A 13,558-nucleotide genomic window follows, 5' to 3' on the forward strand; every position below is an offset into this window, starting at 1 on the left:
CCTTGTGGTTTTATGCATAGTATTTGTTTGTTTGTTTGTTTTTTAAGACGGGTGTCGGCCAGGCGCGGTGGCTCAAGCCTGTAATCCCAGCACTTTGGGAGGCCGAGACGGGCGGATCACAAGGTCAGGAGATCGAGACCATCCTGGCTAACACGGAGAAACCCTGTCTCTACTAAAAAAATACAAAAATCTAGCCGGGCGAGGTGGCGGCGCCTGTAGTCCCAGCTACTCCGGAGGCTGAGGCAGGAGAATGGCGTAAACCCGGGAGGCGGAGCTTGCAGTGAGCTGAGATCCGGCCACTGCGCTCCAGCCCGGGCTACAGAGCGAGACTCCGTCTCAAAAAAAAAAGACGGGTGTCTCACTGTGTTATCCAGGCTGGAGTGCAGTGGTGCCATCATAGCTCGCTACAGCCTCAACCTCCCAGGCTTAGGCAGTCCTCCCACCTCAGCCTCCCGAGTACCTGGGACCACAGGCATGCACCACTACTGGCTAATTTTTTAGATTATTTGTACAGACAGGGTCTCCCTGTGTTGCCTGGTCTCAAACTCCTGGGCTTAAGCAATCCTCCCACCTTGGCCTCCCTGAGTGTTGGAATTATACACATGAGCCACTACACTCGGCCATGTTTCTTTTTTTAATTCTTTTTTTTTTTTTTTTTCAAGACAGAGTCTTGCTTTGTCGCCCAGGCTGGAGTGCAGTGGTGTGATCTCGGCTCACTGCAACCTCTGACTCTCAGGTTCCAGCAATACTCCTGCCTCAGCCTCTTGAGTAGCTGAGATTACAGTCATGTGCCACCACGGCCAGCTGATTTTTGTATTTTTAGTAAAGATGGGGGTTTCACCATGTTGGCCAGGCTGGTCTCAAACTCCTGATCTTGTAATCTGACCGCTTCAGCCTCCCAAAGTGCTGGAACTACAGTCATGAGCCACCATGTCTGGCCTTAATTCTTATTTTTTTAGAGACTAGGTCTTGCTCTGTCACCCAGGCTGGAGTGCAATGGCACCATGATAGTTCACTGCAGCCTTGAACTCCTGGGTTCAAAGGATCCTCCCACCTCCTCTTCCCAAACAAGTGACCCTCCCACCTCATCTTCCCAAAGTGCTGGGATTACAGGCATGCATGGCCTCATTTTAACTTTTTTTTTTTTTTTTCCAGAGACAGGGTCTTGCTATATTGCCCAGATTGGTCTCGAACTCTGGCCTCGAGTGATCCTTCTGCCTTAGCCTCCCAGAGTGCTAGTATTACAGGCAGAAGCCACTGGAACAAGCCCATTTTAACCATTTTTAAGAGTACAAGTCAGTGACATTAAGTACATTACATTGTTATACAACAATTACCATTATCCATTTCCAGAATGTTTGGAGTCTTGCTCTGTCCCCTAGGCTGGAGTGCAGTGGCACTCTGCAACCTCCGCCTCCCGGGTTGAAGTGATTATCCTGCCTCAGCCTCCCGAGTAGCTGGGAATAGAGGCGTGCACCACCACACCCAGCTAATTTTTGTATTTTTAGTAGAGATGGGGTTTCACTGTGTTGGCCAAGCTGGACTCGAACTCCTGACCCCAAGAAATCTGCCTGCCTCGGCCTCCGAAAGTGCTGAGATTATAGACGTGAGCCACCAGGCCTGGCTCAGAACTTTTACATCATTCCACAATGAAACTCTTTACCCATTAATCTATTGTGGAAACCCACCCCCAATATTTCAACGTAGGTTCTTTCTATTTTCCATAAGTGTCGGCTGGCTGAGAAATAAAGAGAGACGGTACAAAGAGAGGAATTTTACAGCTGGGCTGCCAGGGGTGACAGACATCACATATCGGTAGGACCGTGATGCCTGCCTGAGTCTAGGACCAGCAAGCTTTTATTAAGGGTTTCAAAAGGGGAGGGGGTGTAAGAACAGGGAGTAGGTACAAAGAGCACATGCTTCAAAAGGCAAAAGCAGAACCACTAATAAGGGTCTAACAAAGATCACATGCTTCTGAGGGAACAGGACAAAGAGCAAAAGCAGAACCACTCATAGGGGCCCAACAAAGATCACAGGCAGAGGGCAAAAGCAGAATCACTGATAAGGGTCTATGTTCAGCAGTGCACGTATTGTCTTGATAAACATCTTAAACAACAGAAAACAGAGTTTGAGAGCAGAGAACCAGTCTGACCACAAATTTACCAGGGTGGAGTTTTCCCAACCCTAGTAAGCCTGAGGGTACAGCAGTAGACCAGGGCGTATCTCAGTCCTTATCTTAACAGCACAAGACAGACATTCCTAGAGCGGTCATTTACAGACCTCCCCCCAGGAACACATTCCTTTCCCAGGGTATTAATATTAATATTATTTGCTAGGAAAAGAATTTAGCGATATCTTTCATACTTGCACATCTCTTTATAGGCTCTCTGCAAAAAGAAAAATATGGCTCTTTTTACCCGACCCTGCAGGCAGTCAGACCTTATGGTTGTCTTCCCTTGTTCCATAAAAATGGCTGTTATTCTGTTCTTTTTCTTTTTTTTTTTTTTTTTTTTTTACTATACTTTAAGTTCTAGGGTACATGTGCATAATGTGCAGGTTTGTTACATATGTATACTTGTGCCATGTTGGTGTGCTGCACCCATCAACTTGTCAGCACCCATCTATTCATCATTTATATCATGTATAACTCCCAATGCAATCCCTCCCCCCTCCCCTCTCCCCATGATAGGCCCCAGTGTGTGATGTTCCCCTTCCTAAGTCCAAGTGATCTCATTGCTCAGTTCCCACCTATGAGTGAGAACATGCGGTGTTTGGTTTTCTGTTCTTGTGATAGTTTGCTAAGAATGATGGTTTCCAGCTGCATCCATGTCCCTACAAAGGACGCAAACTCATCCTTTTTTATGGCTGCATAGTATTCCATGGTGTATATGTGCCACATTTTCTTAATCCAGTCTGTCACAGATGGACATTTGGGTTGATTCCAAGTCTTTGCTATTGTGAATAGTGCCGCAATAAACATACGTGTGCATGTGTCTTTGTAGTAGAATAATTTATAATCCTTTGGGTATATACCCAGTAGTGGGATGGCTGGGTCATATGGTACATCTAGTTCTAGATCCTTGAGGAATCGCCATACTGGTTTCCATAATGGTTGAACTAGTTTACAATCTCACCAACAGTGTAAAAGTGTTCCTATTTCTCCACATCTTCTCCAGCACCTGTTGTTTCCTGACTTTTTAATGATTGCCATTCTAACTGATGTGAGATGGTATCTCATTGTGGTTTTGATTTGCATTTCTCTGATGGCCAGTGATGATGAGCATTTTTTTCATGTGTCTGTTGGCTGTATGAATGTCTTCTTTTGAGAAATGTCTGTTCATATCCTTTGCCCACTTTTTGATGGGGTTGTTTTTTTCTTGTATATTTGTTTGAGTTCTTTGTAGATTCTGGATATTAGCCCTTTGTCAGATGAGTAGATTGCAAAAATTTTCTCCCATTCTGTAGGTTGCCTGTTCACTCTGATGGTAGTTTCTTTTGCTGTGCAGAAGCTCTTTAGTTTAATTAGATCCCATTTGTCAATTTTGGCTTTTTTTGCCATTGCTTTTGGTGTTTTAGACATGAAGTCCTTGCCCATGCCTATGTCCTGAATGGTACTACCTAGGTTTTCTTCTAGGGTTTTTATGGTATTAGGTCTAACATTTAAGTCTCTAATCCACCTTGAATTAATCTCCGTATAAGGAGTAAGGAAAGGATCCAGTTTCAGCTTTCTACTTACGGCTAGCCAATTTTCCCAGCACCATTTATTAAATAGGGAATCCTTTCCCCATTTCTTGTTTCTCTCAGGTTTGTCAAAGATCAGATGGCTGTAGATGTGTGGTATTATTTCTGAGGACTCTGTTCTCTTCCATTGCTCTATATCTCTGCTTTGGTACCAGTACCATGCTGTTTTGGTTACTGTAGCCTTGTAGTATAGTTTGAAGTCAGGTATCGTGACGCCTCCAGCTTTGTCCTTTTGACCTAGGATTGTCTTGGCAATGCGGGCTCTTTTTTGGTTCCATATGAACTTTAAAGCAGTTTTTTCCAATTCTGTGAAGAAACTCATTGGTAGCTTGATGGGGATGGCATTGAATCTATAAATAACCTTGGGCAGTATGGCCATTTTCACAATATTGATTCTTCCTATCCATGAGCATGGTATGTTCTTCCATTTGTTTGTGTCCTCTTTTATTTCACTGAGCAGTGGTTTGTAGTTCTCCTTGAAGAGGTCCTTGACATCCCTTGTAAGTTGGATTCCTAGGTATTTTATTCTCTTTGAAGCAATTGTGAATGGAAGTTCATTCATGATTTGGCTCTCTGTTTGTCTGTTACTGGTGTATAAGAATGCTTGTGATTTTTGCACATTGATTTTGTATCCTGAGACTTTGCTGAAGTTGCTTATCAGCTTAAGGAGATTTTGGGCTGAGACAATGGGGTTTTCTAAATATACAATCATGTCATCTGCAAACAGGGACAATTTGACTTCTTCTTTTCCTAACTGAATACCCTTTATTTCTTTCTCTTGCCTGATTGCCCTAGCCAGAACTTCCAACACTATGTTGAATAGGAGTGGTGAGCGAGGGCATCCCTGTCTTGTGCCAGTTTTCAAAGGGAATTTTTCCAGTTTTTGCCCATTCAGTATGATATTAGCTGTGGGTTTGTCATAAATAGCTCTTATTATTTTGAGGTACGTTCCATCAATACCGAATTTATTGAGCGTTTTTAGCATGAAGGGCTGTTGAATTTTGTCAAAAGCCTTTTCTGCATCTATTGAGATAATCATGTGGTTCTTGTCTTTGGTTCTGTTTATATGCTGGATTACGTTTATTGATTTGCGAATGTTGAACCAGCCTTGCATCCCAGGGATGAAGCCCACTTGATCATGGTGGATAAGCTTTTTGATGTGCTGCTGAATCCGGTTTGCCAGTATTTTATTGAGGATTTTTGCATCGATGTTCATCAGGGATATTGGTCTAAAATTCTCTTTTTTTGTTGTGTCTCTGCCAGGTTTTGGTATCAGGATGATGTTGGCCTCATAAAAGAGTTAGGGAGGATTCCCTCTTTTTCTATTGATTGGAATAGTTTCAGAAGGAATGGTACCAGCTCCTCCTTGTACCTCTGGTAGAATTCAGCTGTGAATCCATCAGGTCCTGGACTTTTTTGGTGGGTGGGCTATTAATTTTTGCCTCAATTTCAGAGCCTGCTATTGGTCTATTCAGGGATTCAACTTCTTCCTGGTTTAGTCTTGGAAGAGTGTAAGTGTCCAGGAAATTATCCATTTCTTCTAGATTTTCTAGTTGATTTGCGTAGAGGTGTTTATAGTATTCTCTGATGGTAGTTTGTATTTCTGTGGGGTCGGTGGTGATATCCCCTTTATCATTTTTTATTGCATCTATTTGATTCCTCTCTCTTTTCTTCTTTATTAGTCTTGCTAGCGGTCTGTCAATTTTGTTGATCTTTTCAAAAAACCAACTCCTGGATTCATTGATTTTTTGGAGGGTTTTTTGTGTCTCTATCTCCTTCAGTTCTGCTCTGATCTTAGTTATTTCTTGCCTTCTGCTAGCTTTTGAATGTGTTTGCTCTTGCCTCTCTAGTTCTTTTAATTGTGATGTTAGAGTGTCAATTTTAGATCTTTCCTGCTTTCTCTTGTGGGCATTTAGTGCTATAAATTTCCCTATATACACTGCTTTAAATGTGTCCCAGAGATTCTGGTATGTTGTATCTTTGTTCTCATTGGTTTCAAAGAACATCTTTATTTCTGCTTTCATTTAGTTATGTACCCAGTAGTCATTCAGGAGCAGGTTGTTCAGTTTCCATGTAGTTGAGCGGTTTTGATTGAGTTTCTTAGTCCTGAGTTCTAGTTTGATTGCACTGTGGTCTGAGAGACAGTTTATTATAATTTCTGTTCTTTTACATTTGCTGAGGAGTGCTTTACTTCCAATTATGTGGTCAATTTTGGAATAAGTGCGATGTGGTGCTGAGAAGAATGTATATTCTGTTGATTTGGGGTGGAGAGTTCTATAGATGTCTATTAGGTCCGCTTGGTGCAGAGATGAGTTCAATTCCTGGATATCCTTGTTAACTTTCTGTCTCGTTGATCTGTCTAATGTTGACAGTGGAGTGTTGAAGTCTCCCATTATTATTGTATGGGAGTCTAAGTCTCTTTGTAAGTCTCTAAGGACTTGCTTTATGAATCTGGGTGCTCCTGTATTGGGTGCATATATATTTAGGATAGTTAGCTCTTCCTGTTGAATTGATCCCTTTACCATTATGTAATGGCCTTCTTTGTCTCTTTTGATCTTTGATGGTTTAAAGTCTGTTTTATCAGAGACTAGGATTGCAACCCCTGCTTTTTTTTGTTCTCCATTTGCTTGGTAGATCTTCCTCCATCCCTTTATTTTGAGCCTATGTATGTCTCTGCATGTGAGATGGGTCTCCTGAATACAGCAGACTGATGGGTCTTGACTCTTTATCCAATTTGCCAGTCTGTGTCTTTTAATTGGAGCATTTAGTCCATTTACATTTAAGGTTAATATTGTTATGTGTGAACTTGATCCTGCCATTATGATATTAACTGGTTATTTTGCTCGTTAGTTGATGCAGTTTCTTCCTAGCATCGATGGTCTTTACATTTTGGCATGTTTTTGCAATGGCTGGTACCGGTTGTTCCTTTCCATGTTTAGGGCTTCCTTCAGGGTCTCTTGTAAGGCAGGCCTGGTGGTGACAAAATCTCTAAGCATTTGCTTATCTGTAAAGGATTTTATTTCTCCTTCACTGATGAAACTTAGTTTGGCTGGATATGAAATTCTGGATTTAAAATTCTTTTCTTTAAGAACGTTGAATATTGGCCCCCACTCTCTTCTGGCTTGTAGAGTTTCTGCCGAGAGATCTGCTGTTAGTCTGATGGTCTTCCCTTTGTGGGTAACCCGACCTTTCTCTCTGGCTGCCCTTAAGATTTTTTCCTTCATTTCAACTTTGGTGAATCTGGCAATCATGTCTTGGAGTTGCTCTTCTGGAGGAGTATCTTTGTGGCGTTCTCTGTATTTCCTGAATTTGAATGTTGGCCTGCCCTACTAGGTTGGGGAAGTTCTCCTGGATGATATCCTGAAGAGTGTTTTCCAACTTGGTTCCATTTTCCCCCTCACTTTCAGGCACCCCAATCAGACGTAAATTTGATCTTTTTACATAATCCCATACTTCTTGCAGGCTTTGTTCATTTCTTTTTCTTCTTTTTTCTTTTTTTTTTTTTTTTTTTTTTTTTTTTTTTTTTTTTTTTTTTTTTTTTTTTTTTGAGATGGAGTCTTGCTCTGTCCCCTAGGCTGGAGTGCAGTGGCCGGCTCTCAGCTCACTGCAAGCTCCGCCTCCCGGGTTCACGCCATTCTCCTGTCTCAGCCTCCCGAGTAGCTGGGACTACAGGCGCCCGCCTCGTCGCCCGGCTAGTTTTTTGTATTTTTAGTAGAGACGGGGTTTCGCCGTATTAGCCAGGATGGTCTCGATCTCCTGACCTTGTGATCCGCCCGTCTCGGCCTCCCAAAGTGCTGGGATTACAGGCTTGAGCCACCGCGCCCGGCCTCTTTTTTCTTTTGGTTTCTCTTCTCGCTTCATTTCATTCATTTGATCCTCAATCGCTGATACTCTTTCTTCCAGTTGATCGAGTCGGTTACTGAAGCTTGTGCATTTGTCACGTATTTCTCGTGTCATGGTTTTCATCTCTGTCATTTTGTTTATGACCTTCTCTGCATTAATTAGTCTAGCTGTCAATTCTTCCACTCTTTTTTCAAGATTTTAGTTTCTTTGCTCTGGGTACGTAATTCCTCCTTTAGCTCTGAGAAGTTTGATGGACTGAAGCCCTCTTCTCTCATCTCGTCAAAGTCATTCTCTGACCAGCTTTGATCCATTGCTGGCGATGGGCTGCGCTCCTTTGCAGGGGGAGATGCATTCTTATTTTTTGAATTTCCAGCTTTTCTGCCCTGCTTTTTCCCCATCTTTGTGGTTTTATCTGTCTCTGGTCTTTGATGATGGTGACGTACTGATGGGGTTTTGGTATAGGTGTCCTTCCTGTTTGATAGTTTTCCTTCTGACAGTCAGGACCCTCAGCTGTAGTTCTGTTGGAGATTGCTTGAGGTCCACTCCAGATCCTGTTTGCCTGGGTATCAGCAGCAGAGGTTGCAGAAGATAGAATATTGCTGAACAGCGAGTGTACCTGTCTGATTCTTACTTTGGAAGCTTCCTCTCAGGGGTGTACTCCACCCTGTGAGGTGTGGGGTGTCAGACTGCCCCTAGTGGGGGATGTCGCCCATTTAGGCTACTCAGGGGTCAGGGACCCACTTGAGCAGGCAGTCTGTCCCTTCTCAGATCTCAACCTCCGTGTTGGGAGATCCACTGCTCTCTTCAAAGCTGTCAGACAGAGATGTTTGCGTCTGCAGAGGTTCTGCTGCCTTTTTGTTGTTTTTTTTTTTTTTGGCTGTGCCCTGTCCCCAGAGGTGGCGTCTACAGAGACAGGCAGGTTTCCTTGAGCTGCTGTGAGCTCCACCCAGTTCCAGCTTCCCAGCGGCTTTGTTTACCTACTTAAGCCTCAGCAATGGCGGGCACCCCTCCCCCAGCCTCGCTGCTGCCTTGCGGTTAGATCGCAGACTGCTGTGTTAGCAATGAGGGAGGCTCCGTGGGCGTGGGACCCTCCCGGCCAGGTGTGGGATATATTCTCCTGGTGTGCCCGTTTGCTTAAAGCGCAATATTGGGGTGGGAGTTACCCGATTTTCCAGGTGTTGTGTGTCTCAGTTCCCCTGGCTAGGAAAAGGGATTCCCTTCCCCCTTGCGCTTCCCAGGTGAGGCGATGCCTCGCCTTGCTTCAGCTCTCGCTGGTCGGGCTGCAGCAGCTGACCAGCACTGATTGTCCGGCACTCCCTAGTGAGATGACCCCACTACCTCAGTTGAAAATGCAGAAATCACCGGTCTTCTGTGTCGCTCGCGCTGGGAGTTGGAGACTGGGGCTGTTTCTATTGGGCCATCTTGCTCCGCCCCCATTCTGTTCTTTTTCAAGGTGCACTGATTTCATATTGTTCAAACACACGTTTTACAATCAATTGTATAGTTAACACAATTATCACAGTGGTCCTGAGGTGATGTACATCCTCAGCTTATGAAGATAACCGGATTAAGACATTAAAGTAAAGACAGGCATAAGAATTTATAAAAGTATTATTTGGGAACTGATAAATGTCCATATTAAGATGAAATCTTCACAATTTATGTTTCTCTGCCACGGCTCCAGCTGGTCCCTCCATTCAGGGTCTCTGACTGCCCACAACATTAAACAATAACTCCTCATTCCCCCCTGCCACCAGCCCCTGGCAACCACTATTCCACTTCCTGTCTCTGAATTTGACTACTTTAGGTACCTCATAAAGTGTAATTATATAGTATTTGTCCCTTCATGTCTGGCTTATTTTGCTTAGCATATGGTCTTCAAGGTTCATCCATATACTACTTACAGCATATCATAATTTCACTCTCCCCAGAAATTTTGCTCTGTCACCCAGGCTCTGGAGTGCAGTGGTAAGATCATGGTTCACTGCAGTCTCAACCTCCCAGGTGCAAGTAATCCTCCCATCTCAGTCTCGCCAGTAGCTAGGACTACATGTGCCACCTCACCTTGGATACTTTTTAAGTTTTTTGTAGAGATGGGGGTCTCACTTTGTTGCCCAGGCTGGTCTTGAATTTCTAGATTCAAGCAATCTTCCTATCTCGGCCTCCCAAAGTGCTGGGATCATAGCCATGCACCACCTCACCCAGCCATTTCATTCCTTTTTTTTGAGACAGAGTTTCACTCTTGTTGCCCCAGCTGGAGTGGAGTGGTACAATCTTGGCTCACTGCAACCTCCCAGGCTCAAGTGATTCTCTTGCCTCAGCCTCCTGAGTAGCTGGGACTACAGGCGTGTGCCACCACGCCTGGCTAATTTTTGTATTTTTAGTAGAGACAGGGTTTCAGTGTGTTGACCAAGCTGGTCTCAAACTGCTGACCTCAAAGTGATCCTCCCGCCTCAGGCTCCCAAAGTGCTGGGATTACAGGCATTAGCCACCTTGCCTGGCCCATTTCATTCCTTTTTTTTTTTTTGAGATGAAGTCTCGCTCTGTCACCCAGGCTGGACCACAATGGCATGATCTTGGCTCACTGCAACCTCTGCTTCCTGGGTTCAAGAGATTCTCCTGCCTCACCCTCCTGAGTAGCTGGGATTACAGGTGCCCACCACCATGCCTGGCTAATATTTGTATATTTGGTAGAGATGGGGTTTCCCCATGTTGACCAGGCTGGTCTTGAACTTCTGACCTCAGGTGATCCACCCTCTTGGCCTCCCAAGTGCTGGGATTACAGGCATTAGCCACCTTGCCTGGCCCATTTCATTCCTTTTTTTTTTTTTGAGATGAAGTCTCGCTCTGTCACCCAGGCTGGACCACAATGGCATGATCTTGGCTCACTGCAACCTCTGCTTCCTGGGTTCAAGAGATTCTCCTGCCTCACCCTCCTGAGTAGCTGGGATTACAGGTGCCCACCACCATGCCTGGCTAATATTTGTATATTTGGTAGAGATGGGGTTTCCCCATGTTGACCAGGCTGGTCTTGAACTTCTGACCTCAGGTGATCCACCCTCTTGGCCTCCCAAAGTGCTGGGATTACAGGCATGAGCCACCGCACCCAGCCCATTTCATTCCTTTTTAAGGCTGAATAATATTCTGTTGTATATCTTCCACATATTTTTGTTTTGTTTTGTTTTTAAAATTTTAAACAAATTTTTATTACACAAAGGCTGTCACATAATTGGATATTTCTCTACTTTGTACACAATTCTTCTTACTCTCCACAGAAAGGCTGCTTCTTAACTTCTCATCTGTTGATGGCAAGCACTAAAATCCTGATTTTAATAGAACGGCAGTAAAAACGTCTCAGTGATTTAGGTTGAAAGCACTATATTGGTTCATGGCTCTTGTACCCAATATCAAGAATGTACAAATGTTTTTTTCATTCAAAAATACAAAATAAATTATCTGTAGGCATGGGCAATGACAGCAGTAAATTATTGTATATTGTCAACTGAAACCAGTAACTGATGGTTATGGTGATTTTCTTAAATTTCAGCCAGCCTTCTCTTCAGTCATTTTCTTCACCTGACTTCTTCTTCTTCTTTTTTTTTTTTTTATTATACTTTAAGTTCTAGGGTACATGTGCATAACGTGCAGGTTTGTTACATATGTATACTTGTGCCATGTTGGTGTGCTGCACCCATCAATTCATCAGCACCCATCAACTCGTCAGCACCCATCAACTCGTCATTTACATCAGGTATAACTCCCAATGCGATCCCTCCCCCCTTTCCCCTCCCTGTGATAGACCCCGGTGTGTGATGTTCCCCTTCCCGAGTCCAAGTGATCTCATTGTTCAGTTCCCACCTATGAGTGAGAACATGCGGTGTTTGGTTTTCTGTTCTTGCGATAGTTTGCTAAGAATGATGGTTTCCAGCTGCATCCATGTCCCTACAAAGGACTCAAACTCATCCTTTTTTATGGCTGCATAGTATTCTGTGGTGTATATGTGCCACATTTTCTTAATCCAGTCTGTCACTGATGGACATGTGGGTTGATTCCAAGTCTTTGCTATTGTGAATAGTGCCGCAATAAACATACGTGTGCATGTGTCTTTATAGCAGCATGATTTGTAATCCTTTGGGTATATACCCAGTAATGGGATGGCTGGGTCATATGGTACTTCTAGTTCTAGATCCTTGAGGAATCGCCATACTGTTTTCCATAATGGTTGAACTAGTTTACAATCCCACCAACAGTGTAAAAGTGTTCCTATTTCTCCACATCTTCTCCAGCACCTGTTGTTTCCTGACTTTTTAATGATTGCCATTCTAACTGGTGTGAGATGGTATCTCATTGTGGTTTTGATTTGCATTTCTCTGATGGCCAGTGATGATGAGCATTTTTTCATGTGTCTGTTGGCTGTATGAATGTCTTCTTTTGAGAAATGTCTGTTCATATCTTTTGCCCACTTTCTGATGGGGTTGTTTGTTTTTTTCTTGTAAATTTGTTTGAGTTCTTTGTAGGTTCTGGATATTAGCCCTTTGTCAGATGAGTAGATTGCAAAAATTTTCTCCCATTCTGTAGGTTGCCTGTTCACTCTGATGGTAGTTTCTTTTGCTGTGCAGAAGCTCTTTAGTTTAATTAGATCCCATTTGTCAATTTTGGCTTTTTTTGCCATTGCTTTTGGTGTTTTAGACATGAAGTCCTTGCCCATGCCTATGTCCTGAATGGTGTTACCTAGGTTTTCTTCTAGGGTTTTTATGGTATTAGGTCTAACATTTAAGTCTCTAATCCATCTTGAATTAATTTTCGTATAAGGAGTAAGGAAAGGATCCAGTTTCAGCTTTCTACTTATGGCTAGCCAATTTTCCCAGCACCATTTATTAAATAGGGAATCCTTTCCCCATTTCTTGTTTTTCTCAGGTTTATCAAAGATCAGATGGCTGTAGATGTGTGGTATTATTTCTGAGGACTCTGTTCTGTTCCATTGGTCTATATCTCTGTTTTGGTACCAGTACCATGCTGTTTTGGTTACTGTAGCCTTGTAGTATAGTTTGAAGTCAGGTATCGTGATGCCTCCAGCTTTGTTCTTTTGACTATTGTTTATCCATTCATTTATTGATGGACATTTGTGTTGTTTCCACCGTTTGGCTATTGTGAGTATGCTGCTATGAACATGGGTATACAAATATCTGTTAAAGTCCCTGCTTTCAATTCTTTTGGATATATACTCAGAAGTAGAATTGCTGGATAACATAGTAATTCTATATTTAATTTTTTGAGGAACCTTCAACAAGGTTTTAATTTATTTTATTAGAGACAGGGTCTCCCTCTGTCACCTGGGCTGGGGTGCAGTAGTGCCATCATAGCTCACTGCAGCCTCAAACTCCTGGGTTCAAATGATTGTCCTGCCTTAGCAGGGTTATAATATTTAATTTTTTTAGTCTTTACTTTTCTTTTTTTAGGGGGGGGATTGAGTCTTGCTCTGTTGCCTAGGCTGGAGTGCAATGGCCCAATCTCGGTTCACTGCAAGCTCCACCTCCTGGGTTCACGCCATTCTCCTGCCTCAGCCTCCCGAGTAGTTGGGACTTCAGGCGCCTTCCACCACGCCCGGCTAATTTTTTTGTATTTTCAGTAGAGATGGGGTTTCACCATGTTAGCCAGGATGATTTCGATCTCCTGACCTTGTGATCCGCCTGCCTCAGCCTCCCAAAGTGCTGGGATTACGGGCGTGAGCCACTGCGCCCAGCCTAGTCTTTACTTTTCATACCAGAAAACATACCCTCTTGCTCTTTTATAGGGGTCCAACCGTCTGAGTGCAGCTTGGGCCCAAGTGCTAAAGTCCATATTCAGGTTGGTGGGCAGCATCAGTCTTGCCTGGAACCAAGAGATGGACCACCTGAATAGCGTGACCTGGGTCAACGAGACAGAGCCTTAGGCCCGGAAATCTTTCCTGCTGTCAGGATAAATTACTTTGTTC

This window comes from Trachypithecus francoisi, unplaced genomic scaffold (assembly GCF_009764315.1).
Source record: "Trachypithecus francoisi isolate TF-2019V2 unplaced genomic scaffold, Tfra_2.0 Lachesis_group3, whole genome shotgun sequence".
Taxonomy (NCBI): domain Eukaryota; kingdom Metazoa; phylum Chordata; class Mammalia; order Primates; family Cercopithecidae; genus Trachypithecus; species Trachypithecus francoisi.